Raw genomic sequence first — 16,886 nt, 5'->3', positions numbered from 1 at the left:
TCTGATAGTGTTTCTAGACCCCACATGGACACTGTGCAGTCATTTTCCTAAGGTCGAGCCCTGTAATTAGTATCCTTGGGAAAGAAACACCCAGGATGGTGCTGGACGAGCTCTTTGAAGACCTGGCTTGGTAATAGGGCTGGACACTGTCTTTTTAATATTAAGATTAATTGTGATTACTGTACTCAGGGTTTTCCTGTGCCCCTTTCCCCAGAAAGATGAGTGCTACATGCTTTTGGCCGACCTCATGCTTCAGTGCTTAACAGCTGCATCCAGGTCCTGGCAGGCCGGCACTGTGGTGAGATCCAGCTCCGAGGTGACTTCATATAGCATGTGCTTGAAGCCCGCCTACCCAGACTTGGGTATTTATAGCAGGGGAGCAGCTAGAAAAAAAAAATTAAATATGCTACACCCTTCTTTATATGATGTGGGACAGAGACAGGCATTGTGAGGAATTTCAAAGGCAGAGCTGTATAATCCAGCAGGATATTTTTAAATGCTGTTTGTTGCCATTGGCAGGGCCGGTGTTTCAAAGAGGAGGGAAAATGAGAGTAACCGAGGATGACAGGCTGCCAGGAATGCTGAAGACCGAGACATGGAGCTCCATGCTCCGAGGTATACAGGCTCTGAACCCTGATGTACTTCACAGTCACATAGCTTGAATAGGGCTTGGGCAGGTCAGTATGAGAGGCTGGGGAAATGGGGTGGCTTGCCTGTTTCTCTTCCCCAACCGGCCCATCTACCCGTCAAATCCCAAGTTGAAAATTGATGAAATCTTCTGGAGAGGCAGAACATATGGCAAAAAAAGAGTTGCTTTTGTGAAAGCCAGGGACCTGGTTGTTTCTTCTTCAGCCCGTCTCAGCAGCCGGGTAATTAAAGTTGTACATGGGGACACAATTTGGAAGCAAGTTGCTTGCAGCTGTTCTTCTGGACTTAATCCACTTGAGTACCAGCTGGGCAGGCCAGGACTATGCTGGGACCCAATTCAGTAGCAGGTGAGAAGGCCTCAGGGGTAGGGCTGCCTCTGAGAAGGCATCGCAATGTCCCCCACCTGTCCAGTGGGTGCTTGTAAAGTATTCTAAGTAGTGTTTTCTACCACACTGGTCTTTGAGGAGACAAATGATGATGGCGGGGGTGGGGAGTCTGAGGACTGTGTAGGGGAGAGGCCAGGAGTTCTGTTTGGGGTACATCCGTTTGTTCACCCAACAAATATTTATTGAGGACTGTGTGCTGGGCACTGTTCCAGGAGCTGGTGATGCAACAAATGAATAAAAGGGGCCTGAAGGAGGGCAGGGTGCAGGCCCTGTGGATAATGAGGCAGAGTGAGGGGAATCACCTGAGGCCAGCCTGGCTGGAGAAGACAGCTCTAGGCAGAGGGAATAGCAAGCATTCCTGGTGGGTTCGAGGAGCACCAAGGAGAAGCTCCTTCCGTGTGGCTGGGGCGAGTGTAGCAGGAGATGTGGTTGGAGAGGAAATGGTGGGGTGGTTAGTGGGGTAGGCCATTGGGTAATAATTCATTGGCTTTTAGTTCTGAGTAAGCTGAAAAGCATTGGAGGGACTCAAGCACAGAGTGGCTTGATCTGATTTGTATTTCCACAAGGTCACTCTCTCTATTGTGTTGGAAATTGACTTTAGTATCAAGTGTGGAAGCAGCGGGACCAGCCACTGGCACTTGCCAACAGCTTGGATGTGTGAGGTATGAGAGAGGAATCAAGGATGACACCAAGTTGCTATGGTCTGAGCCCTGGAAGGAGGGAGTGGCCATTGACTGAAGTGGGGAAAGCTATGTATGGAAGAAGCAGGACTGCACCAAAGATCCTAGTGTGGTTTTAGTTGTCTGTCTCAAATCACATACAGATATCAAATAGGTTGGGCCGGGCACAGTGACTCACACCTGTAATCCTAGCACCTTAGGAGGCTGAGGCAGGTGGATGGCTTGAGTCCAGGAGTTCGAGATCAGACCGGGCAACACAGTGAAACCCCGTTTCTACAAAAAAAATACAAAAACTAGCCAGGTATAATGGTGCACATCTGTGGCCCTGGCTACTTGGGAGGCTGAGGTGAGAGGATTGCTTGAGCCCAGGAGGCAGAGGTTGCAGTAAGCCAGTATCACACCACTGCATGCACTCCAGCCTGGGCAACAGAGTGAGACCCTGTCTCCGAAAAACAAATAGGAAGTTGGCTGGGAGACAGGCCACCTTGAACTTCATTAGTCATATGATGGATTGAAATATTGCCCTTCTTTGCCCTTCCAGAGGGTGGGCTCAGTATAGCAGGGCTGCATAGAGACTCAGACAATAGAGATTTAATTTTCAGTCTTACGATCTTTGGCTGATGGCCATAAAAGCCCCTGAATTTTGCTTTCCAGCTTCTTTGTAGGCAGCCAGCAGCCTTTAATAAAGATCATCAACTCTGTTGTTTCCTGTCATTAAAATGGGGGCTGTTTAATTAGTCCAATTGTTCTGTGGATCATTGTGACTTTGCGTCTGTGTCCTTCAATTCTGGGAAAGCAAGACTCCATTTTTCAGGCAGCTTTGGATTCCTGGAGGTCAAGTGTGGGTCTGAAATTTGGCCGGAAAAAGAACGCTCTTAGGTGGCTTGAGAAGGCATGGGGCCTGGAGTGGTGTCCGAATGGTTTGGAAGTATCCAACCGCCTGTTGGATGCTTTGACCTCGGCTGCTCAGGAGGGGCAGGGTGCAAAGCCTGGCTAAGAGATGGGGTCTGAAGGAGTTGTCACTGTCTGATTGCCAGCTAGATAGCTGACGTCTCTGCCCTCAGTTTTCCTCTTCTGTTAAATGGGGTTGCCATAGTTCCTAGCTGATAGCGTTGTTGTTTCAGTGGTTTTCAATCCTAGATTCAGGTTAGTATTATCTGGATAGCTTAAAAATAAAAGTGTCAGCCAGGCGTGGTGGCTCAAGCCTGTAATCCCAACACTTTGGGAGGCCAGGGCAGGCAGATCACCTGAGGCCAGGAGTTCGAGACCAGCCTGGCCAACTTGGTGAAACCCTGTCTCTACTAAAAATACAAAAATGAGGCGGTGTGGTGGCAGGCGCCTGTAATCCCAGCCACTCGGGAGACTGAGACAGGAGAACTACTTGACCCTGGGAGGCGGAGGTTGCAGTGAGCACAGATCACACCACCACACTCCAGCCTGAGCAACAGAGCGAGACTCTGTCTCAAAAGAAAAAAAGTGTGTGTATGTGTGTGTGTCTGTCTGTCTGTCTTAAGGCCCTACCTCCAGATATTCTGAAATAAATGGTCTGGCGTGGGGCCCAGACCATGTGGGTAGCATTCCTGGGAGAGCCTGGTATGTAGTGAGGATGCAGACATTAACTATTATTAGTGGTAAAAGCATCCTTGTTCTGGAGTATGTCTTTTTGCCCCACCTAGGATGGTGACTTTCCTTCATTTCACAGCCACAGCAGCTTTGGCTAACTCATCTAGAGGGACCACCAAAGAACACTCAAGAGAAGCTTGAACTGTTAGGTTTACATGGAAAGGGCATGGCTAGATCTAAAATGGGAGCAACATATTAGCCCAGAGTGCTGGCGCACACCTGTAATCCCAGCTACTCGGGAGGCCGAGGCGGCAGGATCACTTGAACCCAGGATGCGGAGGTTGCAGTGAGCCAAGATCGCACCACTGCCCTCCAGCCTGGGTGACAGAGTGAGACTCCATCTCAAAAAATGAATGAATGAATGAATAAATAAATAAATAAATAAATGAAATGGGAGTGACACCATAAGATGTTATTTGCCCCACTGGTAAATGAAGTGAATACTGTGATTCCCATCTTTAAGAGGAAGAAACAAAGTCACAGAGAGGTTTGGTAGCTTGCTCACGGTCATGCAGGTAATAAGTGGTGGTCCAGGCAGTCTTACCCCTGATTCTCTACTCTTCAACCATGTGTGTTCCCTCCCCAGCCAGAGAAGCCAAGAGACTGAATTCTCAACTCTGATACCCAGCACAGACCTACCGTGGGTCAAACTTTTACAAAGCACCAGACCCCGGCCCATGTGCTTCACATGTATTATATCATGTGATTCTTACCATCATATATACTCTTACTCCCATTTTGCTGCTGAAAAACAAGCTCAGAGAAGTTCAGGTGACATAGCTAGTCAATGACACAGCCGGGCTCTTTGAGCTCTGAAGTCCTCATTTGCCCTGTGGCCTCCTGTCCTCAGGAGTGGCCTGGGTGGGGACGAAGCACATGCAGTGATTTCCTGAGCAAAGAAATGAATGGGTTGGCCCATGAGGACAAGAGGAACTGAAGGAAGGCCAAAGCATCCCTCACTGCATCTCAACAACTGAGCCATTGGGGGCCTGAAAATAGTAACATTGCCCAGTGGGGTGGCCAGCCAGCTGCGCCTGAGAACTGTGGGGTAGGTATTTGTTTCTCTGCGTGTTTAAAGATAATACCCTATGAAGCTCATTGTTTCTCTTCTGTTAGTGTGAATGAAATTGCCTCTGAAAGGTTGTGTGTATTGGTTGCTTAAAATAGCTCAAGAGGAAGAATGTTTGGAAGCTGTTAGCTCCTTGAGTCTATTTCCTTGATTTATGATACCTTGGAGAGTGTGGGACCTCTTCTTGTTTACCCTTCTGGCTTTTTCTTTCTACCGTGTTTGAGTCCTTGTGTCATCATAAGCCAAAGGCATTTGTCACCAGAAAATGTGGCAACCTTTCCTAAGTAATTTAATGGGGGACCCTTTACACGTTTAATCTTTTTCCTTAAAGGGAGGAAAATGGGGAGAGGTCATTTGTTTTGGAAATGGCCATTTCTCTCTTCCAGCTGAAAACGTTCCAAGATCAGAGCAATGGCATTTGCTTGGGAGTAAGAAAAAATTGTTTTATTTTTCCGTTCACACTGAGGCCTGGCCTGGGAACTCATGAGTTTTTGTAGAACTTTCATCTTGTGGTGCCCAGGAGACCTGACAAGCTGTGAGTGAGAGGAGCCACAGAGCTGCTGTGTTCAATACGGCGGCCACTTGCCACAGGTGTATATTTAAATGTATTCAAATTCGATAAGGTTTAAAAAAATCATTTCCTCAGTCATGCAAGTCACATTTCTTGTGCTCCCTCGTCATATGTGGCTAGTGGCTACCATATTGGACGATGCAGATATAGAACATTTCCATCATCGCAGACAGTTCTGTGCAACAATACAGCCATTAGAGTGGGTCAGCGGTGGGTCGCTTGGGGCCAGCTTTCTGGGTTTTCACAGGTCTAAAAATTTTAACCATTCCCCAGCTTCTCAGAAGCCCTCTGTTTGCAGAAACAAGAAGATTCATGGAAATGGAGATTAAGGCCATTGATTCTTGTGGCTCTAACCTCTGGACCCTTGACACAAGGTCGGGTTTTATCATTTCCAAGCTGCGTGGCCTCAGGCAAGTCAGCCCCTCTCAAGTTGTTTCCTCATCAGCAAAATGGTGTTTTAAAAAATACCTCCCAGGGATGATGTGACTATTTAAACAAAATAACAAAATGTATATAAAACAGTTAGCATAAGGCTTGGCACACAGTAAGAACTTAGATGTGTTACAATGTTTTACCTGCATTTTCTTCTTTGAGCCACACAGTATCCCGCAGAGGTAGATACTGTTGCTGATTTCAAGATGATGGAAGGGGCTTTAGGGAGTGCTATTGCTACCATCACTGCCACTGTTCCTACTGTTGATATTCCTAGGCTTGGGTTCTGCTTTTTCCTCTAAGGCTCATCTTTCCTACTGAGCTTGTTGATTGGCTTCTTGTCATAAATCAGAGGATGTTTGTTTGTTTGAACTAGGAGCTCTTCTGAGCTTTCATTCAGGGACTGTTTCTTCCACCATGGGAGGTGAGCTCTTTCAGAGGTGTTTGCCTAAAGCTGGCCTATTGGTATCTACCTGGAGAGCCGCCACCAGAACAGCTACTGCCAGGATCTGGGGCTCCTTGGAACTTGAGGTTAAAGTTTTTAGTGCTTCACATGACCTGTGGTCCTTTGGCTGAGTCGAACAGAGCCTTCACTGAGATCTTAGCTGAGGGTGGCTTTGGGAGGAGTATCTCTGAGAAGAGTAGGACCAAAAGAGTCCTCTCTTGAGCTGTAGAAAGGATCCTTCTGAAAAGATATTTGGTCACACCTGGGTCCTGGGTTCGCACCTTGACTCCCGCAGTCACTTGGCTAGATCATATAGCTAATTATTTAACTTTGCAATACCTCAATCTTCTCATCTGCAAAATGGCGATTATACTAAAACTACCTGGCAGGCTGGTTGTGCGAATTAAATGGGATGATGCTAAGTAAAGCATTTAGCCCAGCACATGGCAGGTAGTAGCCACCAGGTATGAGCTACTGTTGCCATCTTCATTATTGTTGCTTCCCAGCAATGGCATTTGGTGCACTATTTTTTCATGTATTGTTCGCATTTTCTCCTTGAGAATGTATTATCTGTCTAGTCAGAAAAAGCGACCCAGAAGGGGTTTAGTGTGTAAAGTGAGTGTCTAAGTTAAACTTGCATATTATGGACTCTGTGTGGTCTTTTATTCTTCCTTCTTCCCTTCCTTCCTGTCCTTTTTTCTTTTTTTGTTTTTGTTTGTTTGTTTGGAGGATGGTGGGGCTAAGAAGCATGACTGTGCAGTTATCATAAATCATGACTGTGCAGTTGTCATTCTGGTACCCCACATGGTGACCAGCCTGCCTCCTTCCTGCTGATTCCAGCTGTATAACAAGCTAACAAGCACCACCCAGTCAAACAGTGTAATCAGAGCTGGATTATTTCTATAGGATTAATTTGTGGTGTGAAGTGCTCATGTATTTATGCAATTGCCACTCGTTTGCCAACATCCAGAATGTGCTAAATCTGCCACTAGTGATGAAATCCAAATAACTTGGAATCATATGTAGGGAATCCAGTAATTTTCATCACCATTGTTACAAGAGAGGAGTTTAAACTGGGGGAATCCAAATGGCACCGAGAAATGATGATATCCCTACTTTCCAGGGATGATTCTACTCAGGGAGGCACCAATCTCAAAGAGAAAACAGGAAGGACACAAGGCCAGGATATTGCATGATTGTGTTGCCATTGGTGTAACTGGGTCCTCACTGAGGGCCCTCCCAGGCGACCACACCATCGTCTTTTGTGAGGCTTCTCTGGCACTGACAGATCACTCATAGTTAATGGGTAACTCGGACTCTTCTTGCCAAATAGTTGCTTTGTTTGTTATCTGTGCTGTGGTCGCCTTCATTGTCCCCACAGCCCCTCAGGCCTCAGAAGGATGTGGTGTGGAGTGGGGTGTGGTGACCTCTAGCATGAGCCCACATACTTCTTCCCCTTTCCCTTAAGTCACTCATTGCCGGAGCCGGCTGGTTGCAGAAACATCTTGAAGCACTTTAAAAATTGATGTTCTGGACTGGGTGCAGGTTCTCACACCTGTAATCCTAGCAGTTTGGGAGGCCTAGGTGGGAGGATCACTTGTGGCCAGGCATTGGAGACCAGCCTGGTCAAGATGACCAGAAATGGTGTTTTAAAAAATACCTCCCAGGGATGATGTGACTAAACAAAATAGCAAAATGTATATAAAACAGTTAACATAAGGCTTGGCACATAGTAAGAACTTAGATGTGTTACAATGTTTTACCTGCATTTTCTCCTTTGAGCCACACAGTATCCTGCAGAGGTAGATACTGTTGCTGATTTCAAGACGATGGAAGGGGCTTTAGGGAGTGCTCTTGCTACCATCACTGCCACTGTTCCTACTGTTGATATTCCTAGGCTTAGGTTCTGCTTTTTTCCTCCAAGGCTGATGAGACCCTGTCTCTATATAAAAGTAATAGTAATAAATAAGGTTTGAAAATAACATTGGTATTCTGGAACCCACCCTGAATCTATTAAGTGAAAACCTGTAAAAGTGGGGCTAAGACATCTGTTTTTTTGTTTTGTTTTGAGAGGAAGTCTCCCTCTGTCATCCAGGCTGGAGTATAGTGGTGTGATCTCAGCTCACTGCAAGCCTTGCCCCGGTTCAAGTGATTCTGCCACCTCAGCCTCCCAAGTAGCTGGGACTGCAGGTGCACCCCACCACGCCCGGCTAATTTTTTTTTTTTTTTTTTTTTTTTGTACTTTTAGTAGAGATGGGGTTTCACCATGTTGGCCAGGCTGGTCTCAAACTCTTGACCTCAAGTGATCCACCCACCTCGGCCTCCCAAAGTGCCAGGATTACAGGTGTGAGCCGCCATTCCCGACCAGAACATCTGTATTTTTTTTTTTCTTTTCTTTTTTGAGAAGTGGTCTCACTCTGTCACCCAGACTGGAGTGCAGTGGTGCAGTCTCAGCTCACTGCAACCTCCATCTCCTGAGTTCAAGCAATTCTCCTCCCTCAGCCTCCTGAGTAGCTGGGATTACAGGCATGCGCCACCACACCCAGCTAATTTCTGTACTTTTCATGGAGACAGGGTTTCACCATGTTGGCCAGGCTGGTCTTGAACTCCTGATCTCAGGTGATCCACCCTCCTCGGCCTCCCAAAGTGCTGGAATTACAGGTGTGAGCCACTGTGCCTGGCCGACATCTGTATTTTTAAAGCAACTCTTGCGGCGATTCTAGATAAACGGGCAGGTTTGTGAATTCCATCTACATCACTGGGGGTGGATTTTATTCTGCACTCCTCTCAGAGTATGTTTGGGGCAAAGGACCCTCTTGAGGATGTACAGTTTGGGAAAGGCCAGTCTTTGAGGGTCTTCTCTGTGGGTGGTAAGGTGGAGATCATGGTTAGGGTGATTTGAGTGGGGGGAGGTGGGGAGAGGTGTTAGAAAGATAACCAATGTTTATTGGATGCTATCTCGTTTAATTTTTCCAACCAAATGTGATGAGTCGGTGGTGATAAAAATATAGGTTGTTATTTGCCGAATGCCTACTATGAGGTGAGCAGGACACTAGTGATTTGCATGCAGTATCTTATGGAATCCTCACTACAGCCTGTGAGCTGTAGGTCACATTATTTATCCTCATTTTACAAATGAGGAAACTGAGGCCTTGAGATAGTTGAAATGACTTGCTCGAGGTCACACATACACACAAGTAGCAGAGCCAGCGTTTGAGATTAGTACTGTCAGGCTTCAAAGCCCACGTTTTCCATGCTGAAAGTTTTAATCAAAAGCATTAGGCTATTGGGTCAAATAAGAATCCTGCATTATAAGTACAGTGTCAGAATTTTTTGAGAAAGCTGCTTGTGCCATCTTTCCTCAAGGTACTGCCCTTTGGCCTTTCCAGTCCTGGCTTTGAGAACCTTGTTATTTCCCTAGGCTGAGACCGCAGCCAGTCAGCTGTGCCCGTCCTAAGGCTGTCTGTGTTGTGGTCTGCTGTTCCTCCTCCTCAACCCCTGCCTCCTTCCCTACACAGCCCCTGCATGCAACTCTTCTCCCCAGACAGAGGCCCAGAATCGGGGCCTTCCTCAACAAATAAGCCAGGTTCCGGAAGTGCTGCAGTTTCCACCCAGGTGCAAGCCCAGCACAGGCCTCCTCTTAGCCAGCACTCATCCGAATCCACTCACTTGCACTCAGGTGGTTGTCCTCCTCAGTAAACTGAGAAGCAGTAGGGCCTTGTGATTGACAGTGTGGGTATGAAGCTGGACTGCCTGCGTTCAAATCTTGGCTCCACTTCTTCTTGGACAAATTACTTCATATCTCGGTGCTTCAGTTTACTTGTCTGTAAGATAGGGATAATCCTGTTTCCCTCATATGATAGTTGTGGACAAGATTAAATGAACTACACCTCGTAAAATGCTTGGAACAGGACCTGGTGTGTGAGTCTCCCGTATGTTAGTCATGATGATGGTGATGATGATTACCAGTTTGGGGGTTATCTTTGGCCACCCTTCCTTTGGCATGGGGAGGGAGCCCACCCATATGCAAGCATTAACCCTGAGTCTTACAGTAGGGAAATAAGGGCTTTGGAAACAAACCCGGGTCTAACTGCAGGTAAGCTGCTTTTTTTTTGTTTGTTTGTTTGTTTGTTTGTTTGTTTGTTTGTTTTTGAGACAGGGCCTCCCTCTGTCACCTAGGCTGGAGTGTAGTGGTACGATCATGGCTCATGACAACCTCAAACTCCTGGGCTCAAGTGATCTTTCCACCTGATCCTTCCAAACAGCTGGGACTACAGGCACAAGTCACCACACCCACCCAGATAATTTTTTAAAATTTTTTATAGAGATAAGATCTCACTATGTTGGCCAGGCTAGTCTCAAACTTGTGGCCTCAAGCAATCCTCCTGCCTCAGCCTCCCAGAATGCTGTGCCTGGCCTGGCTGCTTTTTTAATGTGGTGCTGGGCAAGTACCTCAACCTATTTGTTTTTTAATCTATAAACTTGGAATGATAGTAGTACCTGCCTTATGGTGTTGTAAATGTGAAATGCAAAAGTGTAAACAATGCTTCTCAGAAGGTGCATGGGCTTAGCTGACATTGAATGAATAGGAGGAAAAATTAGTTGAATAAGCTTTAGTAGTAAGTGAAAAAAATAAGCTCAAAAGATTATATTACAGCACAATACAATGTAGAGAAATTAAAAACAAATATTGGATGGCAGGAACGTCGGGTTCTGGGACAGCTGGAGACAGTGGTGGTGACTGGAATAACTTTACCAAAGGAAAGCTATTTAGTGAACTGTTCCCTCCAGTAGAGTTGGCCAATGAGCTTTGTAACAGAGCCAGACTGTTTTCCTATCTCCCAGGATTTTACTCTTTAGTTAAAACATTGGCAATCCCAAAGCCTTTTCAACCGCAGGATTGTCAGGTTTAGGTGTCTCATGTGGCCGCTCTACCTCCAGATATATGCTCTCAAAAGGTGTGGCCTGATGAAACTATGGGACCGTTTGGACCTCAAGATCAGAGGTTCAAGCTTCCTGGGATCATAGGTTTTGATTGTCACCTCAATGGGACTGCTTCACAGAAGAAAAGCCTGCTTTATAAAACTTTGCCTGATGTTCTAGCAGAAACTTTATCAAGTGAAAGACACAAGTTTGTGATGACACAATATGTGAGTGAATTTCAGGGTAATGATGCACCTGTTGAACAAGAAATTAACAGTGCAGAAACTTAACTTTGAAAGTGCCAGAGTGGAGTGTGCAATACAAACGTGTCCAGAATTGCGGCGAAAAGATTTTGAATCACTGTTTCCAGAAGTAGCTAATAGCAAATTAATCATTCTGATTGTAACACAGAAAACTAAGAATAATATGACTGTTTAGAGTGAAGAAGTAGAAACTGAAAGAGAAGTGCTCTTAGAAAAGTTCATCAATGTTGCTAAGGAAATTTGCTGTACTCTTTGAGCTGAGGGATATTGGGCTGACTTTACTGACCCATCATCTGGTTTGGCATTTTTTTGGACCATATACAAACAACACTCTTTTTGAAACTGATGAATGCTACCGACATTTAGGATTCTCTGTTGATGACCTTCGATGCTTAAAGTGATTCGTCATAGTCTCTGGGGTACCCGTGTAGTTGTAGGAAGCATCTTCACTAATGCAACACCAGACAGCCATATTATGAAGAAATTAAGTGGAAATTAGCGGAAATGTCCATTCATTTGCTGTATTATTTGTATGTAATATTTGGGTTGATCTACAAACACTGTCAGACTAAAGTTTTTAAAATATACTTATTTCTAAGTATTTATTTCAGCATTTATGAATTTACAACCCTGGCAAGTGATATGGGATTTTAAAATTGCAAATGTTCATTATTCATATCATTGAATACATGTTGAGCACACCCACATTGTATAGGATGTGGTAATTAGCTTGTAACTAGGGTATTATCTGTTATTGTTATTTCTCCCCTTTATTGGAAAAAGGCCTCAGTTTTAATTACTTTATTCCAAAAATAAATCACACATTTGGTTACGGAAAAAAAAAAAACCAAATATTAAGATGTGCTGAAGGAGTACATTACAGGCACAGTAAATACCATGTAAGAGAGAAAGTGAGGGGATGGGAAACAAGGTTGATGGTTATGCCTCATGGGAAGAGGGAAAGGGAAGGATTAGGGGAGGGAGGGTCATATGGTTTAGATGCATGTAGATGGTTGCCAAGGCTCTAGCTTTTGTTTGGGAGTTGAGTTCACATTATAGCTAATTAAAAATGGTCATGAACCAAGGATTATGATAAATCCAATTTGTGCACCTGAGGTTAAAAATTAGTGGGTTCTCAATAGGTGGTAGCTATTTATTATCCCATGAACCACCTGAACCATGCCACAGGCCACCATTCATACCCTTTCTGATTGCCTCTCATCTGTGCAAAATGCTCTGAGAAGTGAGTTTTTTCTCTTCCGGCCACAGTGGCTTTCACATAGAGAACACAGAACAGTAGGGATATTTAAGTTGCCTGGATTCTTAGGTTGGGGCAGGTCTTAGGCATGAGCTCCCGTATGTGTCTAAAACAGTTGAACAAAGACAGGGTTGTTTTTGTCCTTGCTGTGCCAGATGTAAAGGCTTTCATTAGAGTCACCTTAGGAGCATTCATGTTAGCCAGGAGATTTTCCTTCCAAGAGAAGGAAACGTTTGGGTTGGATCTGATAGTGTTTGCCTTGCTGTGATTTTAGACCTTTCTGTTTCCATCGTCACCACTCAGCATCATGACTTTTGCCTGTGGCTTTTTTTTTTTTTTTTTTTTTCCCACCTGTGGCTCCCTTCCCTTAGTGGAAAGGGGAAGCACCAAGATGTTTGAGACACGTCAGTCATGTGCTTGCAGATCCCAGCATCTGGGTATAACGTATCCTCATGTCCTGCCTCTGAATCTTGAATTTGACAGAGTAAAGGAGACAAGAACATAGGTTTTGGAATTAGGGAGACCTGGGTTCAATTTTGGGATCTTCACTGTGTGATTTGAGCTGGAGGCATTACCTGTTTTTCCTTTATTTTATTATATTTTATTTTTTGAGACAGTCTCACTCTTGTCGCCCAGGCTGGAGTGCAGTGACACAATCTCAGCTCACTGCAACCTCTGCCTCCCGGGTTCAAGCAATTTTCCTGCCTCAGCCTCCCGAGTAGCTGGGATTACAGGTGAGCACCACGATGCCCAGCTAATTTGTTTATTTTAAGTAGAGACAGGGTTTTGCCATGTTGGCCAGGCTGGTCTTGAACTCCTAACCTCAAGTGATCTGCCCACCTTGGCCTCCCAAAGTGCTGGAATTACAGGCTTGAGCCACCATACCCAGCCTGTTTTTCCTTTATTTTTAGTTTTTGGGAATTTTGTTTGTTTGTTTTTCTTATTTATTTGTTTTGTTTTGTTTCTCCTTTAGTATAGATTGGGATGCATAAAGTCCGGAGTCTTAAATGCACAGCTTGATACGTTTTTACCCAGACATGCCGCTATGTAACTTACCCAGGTCAAGATCAAGATTTAAAACACTCCTGCCTAGGAAACACCCTCATGGCCATTCCTTGTTAGTGTCTACCCCACATAACTATTATTCTGACTCCTGCCACCTTCAATTACTTTTACCTGTTCTTGAACTTCTGGGGGTAGGTAAATTATTAAACCTTTCTGAGCCTCAGTTTATTTTTTAAAGTGATAGTACTTGTGCTATAGGGTTGGATTAGGAGAATCAACTGAGACAACACATGTAAAATCATTCAAGAAATATTTGTAAAACCCTTGATGCTTAATAAGTTAAAGCTGTTTGTTTATGAATGGCCATTGTTGACCTCAAAGTCTTTGCCTGTTTCTCACCCAGACGAAGCAGGCATTTCCCCAGTGCTCACCATAATTCATGTTCCTGTGCCCTCCATTTCCTTCCATGTCCTGTGACTCCCTGAACGCACTTCAGAGACTGTTCCATCAGTGGCTTTCAGGATTTTTTTTTTTTTTTAACTGAAACCAGTTCTTCTTGCTTAATAAGGCAGAGGAAATGTGCAGGAAAGCAGAGTTCTGCTGCCTTTGCCTCTTTTTCAAAGAGGGTCTGTTTGCTCTATTAGCAAAATCAACAGAGGCATTGCTGGACAGCGGGCTAGGCTGGACCAACTCCCCTGGGCTGGGGGGTGGTCCCTGGATGCTGGGTTTGCTGAGGGCCAGGAGTGGGTCACTGTGTGCTTTCAAAAGCAGCTGGAGGAGCCAGTTTTTCTAGCTCCTCCTCAAAAAACCCAACCAAAATATCTACCCCTGTGATTGGCTAAAATTATCCAATTATAATTTAATTCCCTTAGGTCAAGGGTGGATGGGTGCATAATACCCTGAGTGTGAGTGTGGGGGTTACATTTTCGGAGGGAATAATTTTGCGTGTAGGATTCCATTTGACCTTAGTCTGAATGATTACTAGCGTAGCCTTTCCTTAAGGTAGGTCTTCATGGAGGAGAAGGGAGAACTGTGCAGTGGGTAGGTGGCAGTGAAGATGCAGGAGGCTGGGACAGGTTAGAGGGTGAATGCTCCAAATTTGTGATGTGATCTAGAGCTAGGTCTGCCTACAGCCACATCACATGCATTTACAGATGCCTCCTTTACGTTAAGTGCTGCATCAGAATAGAGGCGAAAAGTTACAGTCCTGCCCTTCAGGAGCTCTGGGTCCAAAAGCAAGAATCAAACAGGCAGTTGTAATACAGGCTATTGCATACTATACTGAGAAGACCATGGCTACAAAATCATATTGGGGGCATGGAGTTGTCATAGTCCCAGAGGTGGTCATTTGTGTTGAGATCTGAAAGATAAATAGAAGTTAGCCCTCAGGCTTGTAAAACCTGTGACTCATGTCACCATATCCTTGGGACTCTCACCAGGAAATACATTTCCAAGGATAACTTCTGCTCACTCCATAAATGAGGTTTGGCTTTTACTGAACTACTTAACACTTTTGCTAGCGGCAAAGCTGGGGTTTTTAATTTTTCTTTTTCCCGCAGTCTTGCAACCCTTCTACCCCATGCAATGTAAACTTGAGTACATAGATCTTCTGGCTCTGCAAAAGATTATTATTTCCTTCTGGGTGAGTGAAAGAGGCTGGATGGGAAGATTCATTTATCAACTGAAGACTTTATTAGTAAGAGTTTATGAGTAAGAGAGTAACCTCATTACAGAGCCAGAAGAAAGAGATGTTTGTTATGGAAGAGATACCCACTTGGCATCCCTCACGTGGCCAGTCATGGTGTTTGGGGCCAGCATGCCAAATTGCTCCAGTTACCATGGGACCCAGACTTAGACAGGAAATCATGGTAGGATGGGAAGGAGTCCAAAATACACATGGCTGGTATATAGGCTACAGTTAGAAAAGAGAGTAAGAGAACAGTGTATCTATTTTCCTGAAGGAGTATTGCAACCTCAGATGGGGTTGTTTTTCCACAACTCCTTACTCCTTGCGTTTTATGGTCCTGATTTTTCAAGCTTTAATTTTTTCCGCGTTAAGCAATACTTACATGAGTTGAAGTGACCCTTTATATGCTTGTGGTAAGCACTTCTTAGGCTTGTCATGTATGCTTTTTAAAATGCCTCCAAACTAAAAAGAAGCCAAAGTCCCTTCAATCAGGAGGACTTTATTCTTCAACACGTGGAAGGAATATCTTTTTGGTTTTACCACAGCTGTCTCTTTCCTGCAAGCAGCCCATTTGAAACCCAGAACTCCCTCATTTTATGGGATGTGCTGGTGGAACATAGGAGGGGGTCCACTGGAAGGCTGGATTTCTTGGAAATCTCTGCTGCCAAGCTCAGCAACTGAAATTTCTCATTCATAAAGAGGCAGATTTGCATCCTGCCCATGAAGTTGTTAAAAGAAGTTGGAGAATCAGGAAGGGGATCTTACCTGTACTTTTGCAGATGTAGCTCTGGAAAAGTTCCAAAGGGATCTGACTGCATGCACATAGCTTGGGAACAGTTCCAGGCCTCCAGAGGAACATTTAACAGGTCACTATTGATAGCATTTTCCATGAACCACCCTAACATATTTCTTGGGAGTGTGCTAAACTGTTGATGAAATGACAGTTATAGCATGGGGTTTGCACCCCTATGCCTCATTGACAACTATCTCTCTGCTGGATTGGGTATAATTTATCAATTGAATTTATTTCATAAGTTTATTGCCTTTACCCCACACTATGATGTTATAACCATGGCCATTTTAGGAATGAGAGGTGATGACAATAATCCCTAATACAGGTACAGTTTCTCATGGTTTTTACAAAGCACTTTCACATTCTTTCTCCTTTGATCTCACAGCTATTATAGCTACCATTTATTGTGTCTTTCTATATATCAGACACCTTACTAAACACTTTATAAACTTTACCTTATTTAATTCTTAAAATAACTCTGTGCAACAATACTCTGATTTGTTCCCATTTTACAAAGAAGGAAACTGAGGGTCAGAGAGATTGGGCCTCTTGACCCAAATCCTAATCTTGGATCTAGGGTAGACTAGGGATTTGAACCTAGATCTACCCAACTCAAAGCCCAAAATACCAGGCAGTACTGGCTCCTATTCTCCCTGTGTTAGAGGCAGAGGGCTTTGTTTTCCTTTAGAAGAAAATGAAGTGCAGAAGGGTTTACTTGAGGTCCCATGGCCAAGGAGTGACCCAGCAGGGACCAGAAGTCAGGAGTCCTGAGATCAGTGCTTTGTCATTACCCAAGACCTGTTTATCTAAGCAGTATTCCCCAAGTGAAGTCCCTGGCACTTCCCAGCCAGCAACCACTTGGTCAGAAATAGCCAGTCCTGGACTCATACTTGGGCACAGAGATGGGACGGAGTTCTGGGAATCCAGTGCATCATTCTCATTTCCTAAGTAATTTAAAGCTAAGAAACCATAAAGTTGCTTCTAAGTACACTTCTGTTTACCATTTCAGTGTCAGGACTCTGCAGGCTACAGACACAGTTGAATTTACTGGCTTGTTTAAAAGTCCCAAAGTAGGATTGGCTTCAGGTACACTTTGACTCAGA

At 44.7% G+C, this 16,886-nt stretch overlaps 1 protein-coding gene and 1 pseudogene across 1 annotated transcript in view; both read left to right on the top strand.

Annotated features, from left to right (window-relative positions):
- ABTB2 (ankyrin repeat and BTB domain containing 2) overlaps positions 1-16,886 on the top strand; it is a 209,386-nt gene that overhangs the window by 12,470 nt on the left and 180,030 nt on the right. The window lies entirely within an intron of this gene.
- On the top strand, positions 10,468-11,633 carry LOC134807244 (cobalamin trafficking protein CblD-like; annotated as a pseudogene).

The sequence above is a fragment of the Pan troglodytes genome, chromosome 9, assembly GCF_028858775.2.
Source record: "Pan troglodytes isolate AG18354 chromosome 9, NHGRI_mPanTro3-v2.0_pri, whole genome shotgun sequence".
Classification (NCBI taxonomy): domain Eukaryota; kingdom Metazoa; phylum Chordata; class Mammalia; order Primates; family Hominidae; genus Pan; species Pan troglodytes.
This window is presented reverse-complemented; position numbering and strand designations above follow the sequence as displayed.